The sequence below is a fragment of the Hippopotamus amphibius genome, chromosome 15, assembly GCF_030028045.1.
Source record: "Hippopotamus amphibius kiboko isolate mHipAmp2 chromosome 15, mHipAmp2.hap2, whole genome shotgun sequence".
Classification (NCBI taxonomy): Eukaryota; Metazoa; Chordata; class Mammalia; order Artiodactyla; family Hippopotamidae; genus Hippopotamus; species Hippopotamus amphibius.
Genome location: NC_080200.1, coordinates 52962494 through 52975596, shown reverse-complemented (window position 1 = coordinate 52975596; position 13103 = coordinate 52962494).

Here is a 13103-nt window from a genome sequence, read left to right as displayed (position 1 = left end):
CCTTTCAACACTAAAAAGAACTATCAAGTCACGAGGATACAGGAAGTAATCTAACATGCATATTACTAAGTGAAAGAAGCCATTCTACAAAGGCTACGTACTGTATGATCCAACTATATGACACACTGGACAGACAAAACTATGGAGCCAGTAAAAAGATCAGTGATTGCCAGGGCCTCGGGAGGAGGGAAGGATAAATATGTGGACAGCAGAGGATTTCTAGGGTAGTGAAGATAGTCTGTACTATGTATAATGATGGACACATCATTATACCTTTGTCGAAACCCATAGAACGTACAACACTACGAGTGAATGGTAAAGTAAACTATGGACTTTGAGTGGTAATGATGTGTCAGTGTAGATTCATCAATTGTAACAAATTATAAATCTGGTGGGTAATGTTGATAATGGGAGAAGCTGTACATGAGTGAGGGTAGGGGTGGTTAGGAATTCTGTGCCTTTCCCTCAAATTTGCTTTGAACATAATATTGCTAAAAAAAGAAAGTCTATTAAAATAATAATACAAAAAGGTTTCCTTTATTTAAAAAAGAGTCTGTATTGGATTTTGAATTTGCTTCTAATGTGTGTATTAACATTTGTTTCTCAATTTGGTGTTTCTCTATTCTGGATAGCTGTTGATGTTTTGGAGTAAAAGTCACTTAACATTGAAGATGAGATATAATTTTTGTCATCTTTTTCTTGCATACTTCAGTAGATTTTTTTTTTTTAAATAAGCATTTACATCCTGCAATCCTCTGGCATAATGTATGCTTTCACTTGTAATGTTCACTGTAGTAAGAGATTGTTTGCATGTTTATTTTTCCTTTTTTATGTGAGGTTAAGGTAAGAGTTTCAAAGTTTTTATTTAATCTTCAGACAATTCACGCATTTCTCCTAGCACTTATCTCTGTACCTAATAGACATAATTTACATGATATCTTTAGCTCTTCTCATTGTATACCTGAATGAATTTCAGCTTTTTAAAATCAGATTTAGATATTGAATGAACATAAATATGCCCCTCTCAAGCCAATATCTCTTGTTTATCATAAATGTTAGTATTCAGACGTCAATCATCAGTTACCTTATCTTTTGAACTTTTTTTTGTCCTCCCAGGCTGATCTCATCCACATAATCTTTGTCTCAACACTACCTATAAGCTGATAAAATGCACACATATATTTCTATTTAATTCCTTTTAGTTATAATTGCCTACATATATCTCAATTTGGATGTTTCTTGCACAAGCCAACAATTTGAGGATGCCAAAATATTAGCTCATTTTCCATCTAAACAAGAACTTCTTTTCATTTAACTAATATTTGTCAATCTGTTCCTTTGCCCTCCTTCTAGATACAAACTTGTTTACCAGTTAATCTCTTCTTAATGAAATTTTGACAAATTCCCAACTTTGCCTTGGATCTTTTGACTATCCAAATCATTATCAAACTTCTGGAAACTCTTGTTTCTAAGTCACAATAATTTTTCAGTTGTTAACATTGTTTTCTAAAGGAATTAGATTCTCTTTGATATAGTTTGATGTTCCTAGGTTCCCTCCAGAAGTTTCGGTCTCTCATCAATTTACTTCATCTCTAAACCCTATATAACTATATCTTCACCAAGTCTTCCACTACATGAAATAAATTAATGTTCTTCTAGAGCCATTTCCTCTCATGCCTCTTAACATCTATAAATGGCACAAACACTTTCTGACTTTTTTTACATTGATTCCAAAATAAACTCTTCATCCTCTTGGAAATATTTTCTAAATCTTATCTTTCTTTCTTATATCTGTATATATATATATATATATATATATATATATACACTCACATATATATATACACACACACATATATATGTTATACACACACATATATACACATATATATATGCCTATATATATACACACATATATGCATAAATTATATATATATATAAATTATAATGTCTACCTCATTATATTGTAGCTGATATTTACTTGTTTTCTCTGCCACTACCTGGTAGATGGATAATGTGTTTTTAAATCTTGGGTTCCTAGCATTTAGCATAAGCCTGGAGACACATTGGACTTTTTCTAAGTGATTTTAATAACTGAATGCTTAAATTTCTAATGCATACATGATATATGGATGATATTAACAAATAATTAGTAACATCTATTATTTTTTAACCTTAAAGTGAGATAAAAATGTAAAGTGCATAGACTTTGTATAATTTATATTAAATCTCTTAGATGACGTTGTCTCCACTTATAAAAACTCATCTACCAAAAAAAATGTATAGTGTGTAGTGTGTTTTGTTTCAAATATTAAAATTAATCACAATTTGATGCTGTAATAAGAGAACAAATCTAGATAAATGTTTTTATCTTTAACTTGTCTTAAGACACAACTCTTGAGTCAGTAGGATTTTTTTATTTTTTTCATCTCTAGTTGCATGATAGAAGAAAATAAACCATTTTTGTTACTGAGTCCAAGCTCATGCTGCTTACTGCACAACAGGCCAATAAATCGAGAGATGAAATGTTGGGGCAAGGAAAAGCAACTTTATTTGAAAAGCCACCAGAGCAAGAAATGGTGGACTATTGTCCCAAAGAACCATCTTACCAGAGTTAGCATTGAGGCTTCTTTTATGCTAAAAGGGAAGGGGTTGTGGCTGGTTGTTGCAGACTTCTTGATGCTGGCCAGATCCCGGAGCAGATGTGATAATCCTTTGTTCTTGCAGCTGTCCACATAGGTCTGGTCATGATATTCCTTTAAACCTTCAACAAGACAAATATTATCTTCTGTTCTGAGACTTTTTATCTCCATAAGAATGAATAGTTTTATGACTTTAATTGTCAATCCTGGAAGGCAGAGCCTTGAGAAAGGGCTATTAGATATCCTTCAGGCTATAGGCAATGTTCTTTGACTGACTGAAGAGACCAAGGTGCTGAGCCCGCATGACTAAGCACAGGCAACAGAGCACAAAGGTTAGAGCTAAAGGAATAGATCCAATATGGAGTTAGGCTTATTCTTCTGTTACATTGAGACTGAAACTTGCAACTTCTACTAATGACATAAAAGATTTCCACATAAGGGGATAATGAGCAGCTGGTTATGATTTGACTGAATAGATTTGATGTGTTTAGCAATTAAATAAATTACCAGATACCTGAACTAAGTTTGCATCAGCTGTAATTGCAGTCATCAAAGTTATGATGATGGCTGAGATCCTCTATTACTTGTCTAGTTCTTCTTAGAATAAGAAAGATAACAGATATAAAATATTGTGCACAAGAACAAGGTGTGAGAACTTGGGATGGGCACACTGAATGAAAGAAATCAACTCAAAATATTTTTATCCAATTATTTGTTAATTCATTCTCAATTCAGTTGCACCAATTAGGATTTTAAAGTATAATTGGAAACATCATACATTTTTATTCAATAACTATAAACTATGAAACTATAACAGATGTTCAAGCTTAAGAAAATATAGGTGTCAGTGTTTTTTTGACCATGTACGTATTCAATACTTAAAAAAAAAAAAAAACTTGGAATACACTAAAAAAACAATTTAGATATAGTCTCCTTGAGTTTAAAACATTCTTAACATATTATATTTGCATTTAGTAGTTTTAAAAACATTATACAAAGTTTATTAGATAGTCAGATTTCTGCCTCTTAAAAAGATAAGAAATTTTCATTGCTGCATTTTCTCTTCCACAATCCAATATTTGGAGATTTCATAGCTGCCAAAAGGCAACTAATATGAGAGCTTAATTTAACCAGAAAAGAAAGAAAGAAAGAAAGAAAGAAAGAAAGAAAGAAAGAAAGAAGAGAGAGAGAGAGAGAGAGAGAAAGAAAGAAAGAAAGAAAGAAAGAAAGAAAGAAAGAAAGAAAGAAAGAAAGAAAGAAAGAAAAAGAAAGAGAGGAAAAAGATGGCGGTGAAGCAGAGGGATGTGGAATGCATCCCTCTCCACAGATGCATTAGGAATGCACCGAAGGATGCAATAATTCCCACAGAGAACCAGCTGAACACCAGCAGATGGCGTCTGACACCAGAAAGGACCACAAGGAGCCCAACATAACTGGTAGGGAGGCATCTACGACGGCTCAAAGAGGGTGAAGTGGCAGAGCTGTGGCAGACGGGAGGGAGTGAGAAACATATGGAGGGTCCGTACCGCAGCTCAGCATACCCAGACGAAGACATCGATCCACAACTGAACAGAGGGTCTGGAAGCGGGAGCGTGGGAACTGGAGAGCTGGTTCAGGGTGAGAAACATTGTTGCCAGTAAGGTGACGGACCGAGAGGACAGGAGGGAAGAGGTCCACGGCGAGGAGTGCCCATCCCTGAGAGCTGCCTGGCCATGATGGCAGCTGGAGGCTGCAGGCTCACGGGGGGGGGGGGGGGGTGGTGAGGAGCCGCAGGTGTAGCCTCTCTCTCTCTCTTTCGGAGCCTCTGCAACAGGCAGTGGAGAGACGCCCTGTGGGCCACCTAAGGCTCTCAGGGGTAACAAGCACCCTCAGGCACTCGGGCGGGGCTGGATTAAAACCCCTTTGAATGCCGGCAGCAGGGAGGCTGCCAAGAAAAAAAAAAACCTAGAGAGGCCCAACTCTAAGACTTTCTGTTTACGCCTGAGCCACCAGCACCCCTCTGCAACAGGCATCTCCAAGCCTGACTGAAACAACATTGCACCACTGCTCACTCACTCCCAGGGGAAGGAGCCACTATTGTACCCTCTCCCTCTCTACACACTATCGCTTACAGATGAACAATAAAGGAACCTCTGCTGGTCATAGAAGAATGCAAAAAAACCCAAGGCGAGTAGAAGGACACTTACAGCTGAGACTCTAAGGAAACAGAAATATTAGTATCAATTTCTATTGAACTGGTCCATTCTGGGATCAGTTCTGGATTTTTTTTTTCTCTCTCTTTTTTTTTTTTTCTTTATTAAATACAATCTTAGCCCTAAGGGATCTACAAGTTTTATAACATAATTTTTTAATGATATTTTTTATTCTATTTTAATTTTTTTGCCTTTTTATATACTTCTATATCTAGCTAAATTTTTGGTAGTACGGACAATATATCTCTCATACTTTCCTTTCATCCCTATCTTTTATACATTTCTATTCCTTTCTTTTTATTTGCATATTTCCAACCACACTACACTCTTCTGTTCCCCTTTCTTCCAGCCATTTTAAGTCTATTTTATCTTAACATACTTATAAGCAACACTATCGATCTGCTCAGACTCCTTGCTCTATTCTCCAGATGATGCACCGCCTTAGTATTTAATATTAGGTTTCTGTCTTTATCTTAGTTCTTAATACAATTGTCTAATTTCATTCTGAGAATCTCCACTCTCTCTGGTGGTACTCTAACTCTTTTCTATATTTGATCCTAGCTTACAAAATCTCCCTGGATTAGTGTTTGTATGTGTAAGGTGTTATTTGTCTGTTTGTTTGCTATTGCTTTTGTCTCTGATTTGTTCTGTTTCAGTTGTCAATTTCTGTTGGATTTCTCTTTCAGTATCTGATAGCACACTGGGGTTCTGTCAGGTCTTTCCAGAGCCTTATGCCCTAATGGATTCAGTAACTGTGTGTCTTATACATGTATGTGTTTCCTAGACTTGGTATTTGTTTAATCCAGTACTTGGACATTAGTCTGAGGCTTGGACAGTCTTCTATAAACACCTCTATCGCCAGGACAAGCAACCCCAAAAGTTTGGACAACCATGAGGAAACAAAGAAACACCATGCAGGCAAAGGAGCAGGAAAAAAACCCACAAGACCAAATAAATGAGGAGGAAATAGGAAAAATGCCTGAAAAAGAATTCAGAGTAATGATAGTAAAAATGATGCAAAATCTCAATAACAAAATAGAGACAGTACAAGAAACAGTTCATAAGAACTCAGAAAAACAAACAGCAATGGATAACAAAATAACTGAAATTAAAAATACTCTAGATGCTATAACCAGCAGAATGACTGAGGCAGAAGAACGAATAAGTGAGTTGGAAGATAGAATAGGGGAAATAAATGCCACAGAGCAGGAAAAAGAAAAAAGAATAAAAGAATAGAAGACAGTCTCAGAGACCTCAGTGATAACATTAAGCATACCAACATTCGAATTATAGGCATCCCAGAAGAAGAAAACAAGAAAGGGTCTGAGAAAATATTTGAAGAGGTTCTAGTGGAAAACTTCCCCAACATGGGAAAGGAAATAATGAACCAAGTCCAAGAAGCACAGAGAGTCCCATACAGAATAAACCCAAGGAGAAATACACCAAGACACATATTAATCAAACTAACGACAATTAAACACAAAGAAAAAATATTAAAAGCAGCAAGAGAAAAGCAACAAACAACATATAAGGGAAAACCCATCAGGATAACAGCTGACCTTTCTACAGAAACTCTGCAGGCCAGAAGGGAATGGCAGGATATACTGAAAGTCCTGAAAGAGAGAAACCTACAGCCAAGAATACTCTACCCAGCAAGAATCTCATTCAGATTTGAGGGAGGAATCAAAAGCTTTCCAGACAAGCAAAAGTTAAGATCAGAGCAGAAATAAATGAAAAAGAAAGGAAGGAAACCATAGCAAAAATTAATAAAACTAAAAGCTGGTTCTTTGAGAAGATTATCAAAATTGATACACCATTAGCCAAACTCATTAAGAAAAAAAGGGAGAAGATGCAAATCCACAAATTAGAAATGAAAAAGGAGAAGTAACAATGGACACCTCAGAAATACAAAACATCATGAGAGACTACTATAAGCAACTATATGCCAATAAATTGGATAACCTGGAAGAAATGGATAAATTCTTAGAAAAATACAATCTTCCAAGACTGAACCAGGAAGAAATAGAAATCATGAACAGACCAATCACAAGTATGAAAATTGAAGCAGTGATTAAAAATCTCCCAACACACAAAAGCCCAGGGCCAGATGGGTTCACAGGCGAATTCTATCAAACATTTCGAGAAGAGCTAACACCTATCCTTCTCAAACTCTTCCAAAATATTGCAGAAGGCGGAACACTCCCAAACTCATTCTACGAGGCCACCATCACCCTGATACCAAAACCAAGCAAAGATGTCACAAAAAAAGAAAACTACAGACCAATATCACTTTTGAATATAGATGCAAAAATCCTCAACAAAATACTAGCTAACAGCCTCCAACAGCACATTAAAAAAATCATACACCATGACCAAGTGGGGTTTATCCCTGGGATGCAAGGATTCTTCAATATATGCAAATCAATCAATGTGATACATCATATTAACAAATTGAAGGATAAAAACCATATGATCATCTCAATAGATGCAGAAAAAGCTGTTGACAACGTTCAACATCCATTTATGATAAAAGCTCTCCAGAAAATGGGCATAGAAGGAAATTACCTCAACATAATAAAAGCCATATATGAAAAACCAAAAGCCAACATCATTCTCAATGGGGAAAAACTGGAAGAATTCCCTCTAAGAACAGGAACAAGACAAGGGTGTCCACTCTCACCATTATTATTCAACATAGTTTTGGAAGTTTTAGCCACAGCAATTAGAGAAGAAAAAGAAATTAAAGGAATCCAAATTGGAAAAGAAGAAGTGAAATTGTCACTCTTTGCAGATGACATGATATTATATATAGAAAACCCTAAAGACTCTACCAGAAAACTGCTAGCACTCATTGATGAGTTTAGTAAAGTAGCAGGATACAAAATTAATGCACAGAAATCTCTTGCATTCCTATACACGAACAACGGAAGAGCAGAAAGAGAAATTAAGGAAACTCTCCCATTCACCATTGCAACCAAAAGAATAAAATACCTAGGAATAAACCTGCCTAAGGAGGCAAAAGATCTGTATGCAGAAAGCTTTAAGACATTGATGAAAGAAATCAAAGACGACACAAACAAATGGAGGGACATACCATGTTCCTAGATTGGAAGAATCAACATCGTGAAAATGACTGTACTACCCAAAGCAATTTACAGATTCAATGCAATCCCGATCAAATTACCAATGGCATTTTTCACAGAACTAGAGCAAGAAATCTTACGATTTGTATGGAAACGCAAAAGACCCCGAATAGCCAAAGCCATCTTGAGAAGGAAAAATGGAGTTGGTGGAATCAGGCTTCCTGACTTCAAACTATACTACAAGGCCATAGTGATCAAGACAGTATGGTACTGGCACAAAAATAGAAAGGAAGATCAATGGAATCGAATAGAGAACTCAGAAGTAAGCCCAAACACATATGGGCACCTTATCTTTGACAAAGGAGGCACGAGTATACAGTGGAAAAAAGACAGCCTCTTCAAGAAGTGGTGCTGGGAAAATTGGACAGCAACATGTAAAAGAATGAAATTAGAACACTTCCTAACACCATACACAAAAATAAACTCCAAATGGATTAAAGACCTACATGTAAGGCAAGACACTATAAAACTCCTCGAGGAAAACATAGGCAGAACACTCTATGACATCCATCAAAGCAAGATCCTTTTTGACCCACCTCCTAGAATCAGGGAAATAAAATCAAGAATAAATGAATGGGACCTCATGAAACTTAAAAGCTTTTGCACAGCAAAAGAAACCATAAACAAGACTAAAAGGCAACCCTCAGAATGGGAAAAAATAATTGCCTATGAAACAACAGACAAAGGATTAACCTCCAAAATATACAAGCAGCTCATGAAGCTTCATACCAAAAAAGCAAATACCCCAGTCCACAAATGGGCAGAAGACCTAAATAGACATTTCTCCAAAGAAGACATCCAGATGGCCAACACACACATGAAAAGATGCTCAATATCACTCATCATCAGAGAAATGCAAGTCAAAGCCACAATGAGGTATCACCTCACATGGATCAGAATGGCCATCATCACAAAGTCTGGAAACAACAAATGTTGGAGAGGGTGTGGAGAAAAGGGAACTCTCCTGCACTGTTGGTGGGAATGTAAGTTGGTACAGCCACTGTGGAAAACAATTTGGAGGTTCCTTAAAAAACTGCAAATAGAACTACCATATGATCCAGTAATCCCACTCCTGGGCATATACCCAAAGAAAACCATAATCCCCAAAGAAACTTGTACCATAATATTTATTGCAGCACTATTTACAATAGCCAGGAAATGGAAGCAACCTAAATGCCCATCAACAAATGAATGGATACAGAAGATGTGGCATATATATACAATGGAATATTACTCAGCTATAAAAAGGGATGAGATGGAGCTATATGTAATGAGGTGGATAGACCTAGTATCTGTCATACAGAGTGAAGCAAGTCAGAAAGAGAAAGACAAATATTGTATGCTAACTCACATATACGGAATCTAAAAATGGTAGTGATGAACTCAGTGACAAGAAAAAGGATACAGATGCAGAGAATGGAGTGGAGAACTCGAGGTTTGGGAGGGGGCGGGGAGTGAAGGGGAAACTGACATGAAGCGAGAGAGTAGCACAGACATATATATACTACCAACTGTAAAATAGATAGCCAGTGGGAAGTTGTTATATAACAAAGGGAGTTTAACTCGAGGATGGAAGATGCCTTAGAGGACTAGGATGGGGAGAGTGGGGGGGACTCGAGGGAGGGTGGGGGGGAGTCAAGGGAGGGAGGGAATACGGGGATATGTGTATAAAAACAGATGATTGAACTTGGTGTACCCCCCCCCAGAAAAAAGTCACCAAAAAATGTAATAGGGAAAAGGAAGCAAACTACCATTATTTGTAGATAATATGACTATATTCCTAGAAAACCAAAAAGATAACTGACAATGGGTAAAAAAAGAAACCTGTTAAGCATAGCAGCCAGTTTGTAAATGATGTATAAAATCAGTAACTTTGTTATATTGATATATCAATAATAAACCATTAAGTATATGTAGAAAAAAAATAGAAAGAAAGAAAAAGAAAGAAAGAAAGAAAGAAAGAAAGAAAGAAAGAAAGAAAGAAAGAAAGAAAGAAAGAAAGAAAGAAAAAGAAAGAAAGAAAGAAAGAAAAAAAGAAAGAAAAAGAGGAATGAAAGAAGAAAGAGAGAGGTAGGCATGAAAGGGCAGAGAGAGAAGTGGGTGGGAAGGAAGGGAGGGAGGGAGGGAGGAAGGAAGGAAGGAAGGAAGGAAGGAAGGAAGGAAGGAAGGAAGGAAGGAAGGCAGGCAAAAAAGTCAGATCCCATTATGAGACTCCATGATTTTGTTGCTCAAAGTTTAAGAGGAAAAGCTCCCAGGGATAAGAAATTCAGAGAAATATTTTAGTTAGATATTTTATTTTCTCGACATTGTGCTTCTGCAAAGCAGAAATGCACCAGCAAAAGTATATGATGGGTGGAATTGTCATGCCAAGCCAACTCACAGAGCCTGGTAGGCATGAGAGCTGATAGGAGGCACAGGCCCACTATGCCTTATGCATTTTGTCCTTACTGCTAGGATACTGTAGCTTAAAAGAATTTTGGATGTACCAGTTCCTTTCACAGAGCACAGGGAGAGTTTATTCTTTGTTTTGTGGATGTGAGGGAAAAACAGGAAGTGGTTGAGCCAGACTATAACATCAGAGCATCAAACCAAACTAACACTCTGCTCTGTCAGCAGGTGTGCTAACCAGGACTGAGCTCTAGGCCCTCACACATAACCCACTGAGACAACATATAGCCCCAGAGAAAAATGAGTGTGATGGTTAAAAATACCAAGCAACTCACTTGGCCTAAAAGAAACACCACAAATGAAACAAGCTATAACAAATAAAGCAGAATCATATGCTCAGGACAAGGAAGTATTGAAAATAAATTTCTATATATTCCCAAAGTTTAGAAAAATTAGAAAGCAGAATTAGAACATCAAAAAAAAAAAAAAAAAAAAAAAACTGAAGAAGGAGAAAGTACTGGATAAGAAAATATAAGAGTGAAGTCAAAGAATTACCAAAGGAGGTAATGGATGGGTTTAATATCAAAATTGACACAGAGAATAAATGAATGAGGTGGAAATATAGGTCAAAGACCTATCCCAGAAAGTATAAGGAAGAGAAAAAGACAGACAATATACATCAGGATGCTTAGGTGACATGGAGTTTAGACTTAACATGAATATACTGCAAAATATTAACATCAGAGAAGAAATAATTGAAGAAATGACTAAAAATTGCCTATACTTAGTAAAAATATTAGCCCTCAAAATGAAAAAGCTAATGTATTTCTAGTTAGTAATAATAAAATATCAGTGAGCCACACTACAGTGAAAATTAATAATAATAAAAAAGTGGAGAAAAAGCATTAAACCTCTAAAGAAAAATTAGGTCATCTAAAGTAAATAGAATCAGATTGAAATAAAATTAATCAACCGTAATAATGGATATGAGATGACAGAGGACTAGTAATTTCAAAGTAATACTGGAAAATAAGTTCAATTTTATAGCAAGCAAAATAATTATTTAAATCTGAAAATAATATAAAGATATTCTAAGTCACACAAGATTCTCTTGAAAATAGGAAAGCTTGGAGAAAATCGGTCATAAAAGAAATGCATTTGCAAGAATGCAGTTGTGAGAAGAGCAAATAATCAAGGCTGCATTTTCTAGTCACAAAAGTAAAATAAAATAACAAGAATATTCATAAACACACACACATGTCAATAATATTAAGAGTGACTTCAAACCCAGTCTCTCCTCTTGATTATTGAAAGTACTGTTATAGATATAGATGACTAAAAATGCTTATCTATGCAGACTTACATACCTGGGTGCGAGGGAGAGGGGGAGCTCGAAAACATGTCCAACCATTGACCTGAAACACCTTCTCCAGAAAAATCTTTACTTTGGTAATAGAGTAACCCCTGCCTGATTCAAATGTTCTTCTTTTTTCACCTGAAATGTGGGCAAATTGGGAAAAATATGGCAGTCATGTTGCACGTGTGAGATATACTCACACGTACAACATAATTAAAATATGGAAAATGTCTGGGTTCCTGCTATTATCACTGAACTACTCTGTTTTCTTCTCTTCAGTTTTACTATTATGTAAGGAACATAAATTCCTCTCTGTTTATGCCACTATAGCAGAGATTTTATTAAAAATTTTCAGCTAAATGTATTTTGCATTTTAAAAAATATTAATGTGAAAGCCAGAAAATAAATACTATTTTTTTTAAAAAAGACAGTAAAGAGAAACATGAAATAAAATGGCAAAGATACACCCTCATTATATTACTTTTTTATTTTTTTATTTTTTTTAATTTATTTATTATTTATTTATTTTTGTCTGTGTTGAGTCTTTGCTGCTGTACATGAGCTTTCTCTAGTTGCGGCGAGAGGGGCTACTCTTCCTTGCAGTGCAAGGGCTTCTCATTGCGGTGGCTTCCCTTGTTGCAGAGTGCAGCCTCTAGGTGCTGGGGCTTCAGTAGTTGCAGCGCATGGGCCCAGTAGTTCTGGCTTGCAGGCTCTAGAGCTCAGGCTCAGTAGTTGTGGCGCACAGGCTTCGTTGCTCTGCGGCGTGTGGGATCTTCCTGGAGCAGGGATAGAACCCATGTCCCCTGCACTGGCAGGCGAATTCTTAACCACTGCACCACCAGGGAAGCCCCACCCTCATTATATTACTTAACACAATAACATAATTAACATTACTTAACATAATAAATGTGCTTAGATCACATACACAACAATATAGGCAAAGGTTCTATAATTAACAAATATAAACAAAAACAAACAATAAATTTGAAAATTTACAAATATAATCTGCAATTTATTTTTTGTTAAAAACTTTAATGGTTACATGTGGAAATATAGAATGGTAAAATATTTAGAGAACTGGACAAAGATGCAGCAGATAAAGATGACTGCAAAGAAGAGCAACTTTATTCAAATTTAAAGCAAAATATCTTAACTAACAAAGAGGAACATGTAGAGATATATTCAAAACTTTCATCCAACTTTTATTTTTGCACTTCATGTGATCCTGACTTGTTTGAAAGCTTGAAGATACAGAGGTCATGAAGTAAGCTACCATCCCATTAGATTTGCCTCTGATGTTATTCCTAGCTATGATTGGGTATAGTAATAAATTTGGAATATTTACTTGTGCACTGGTCTGATTCCTTCCAAAGGGCTCTTC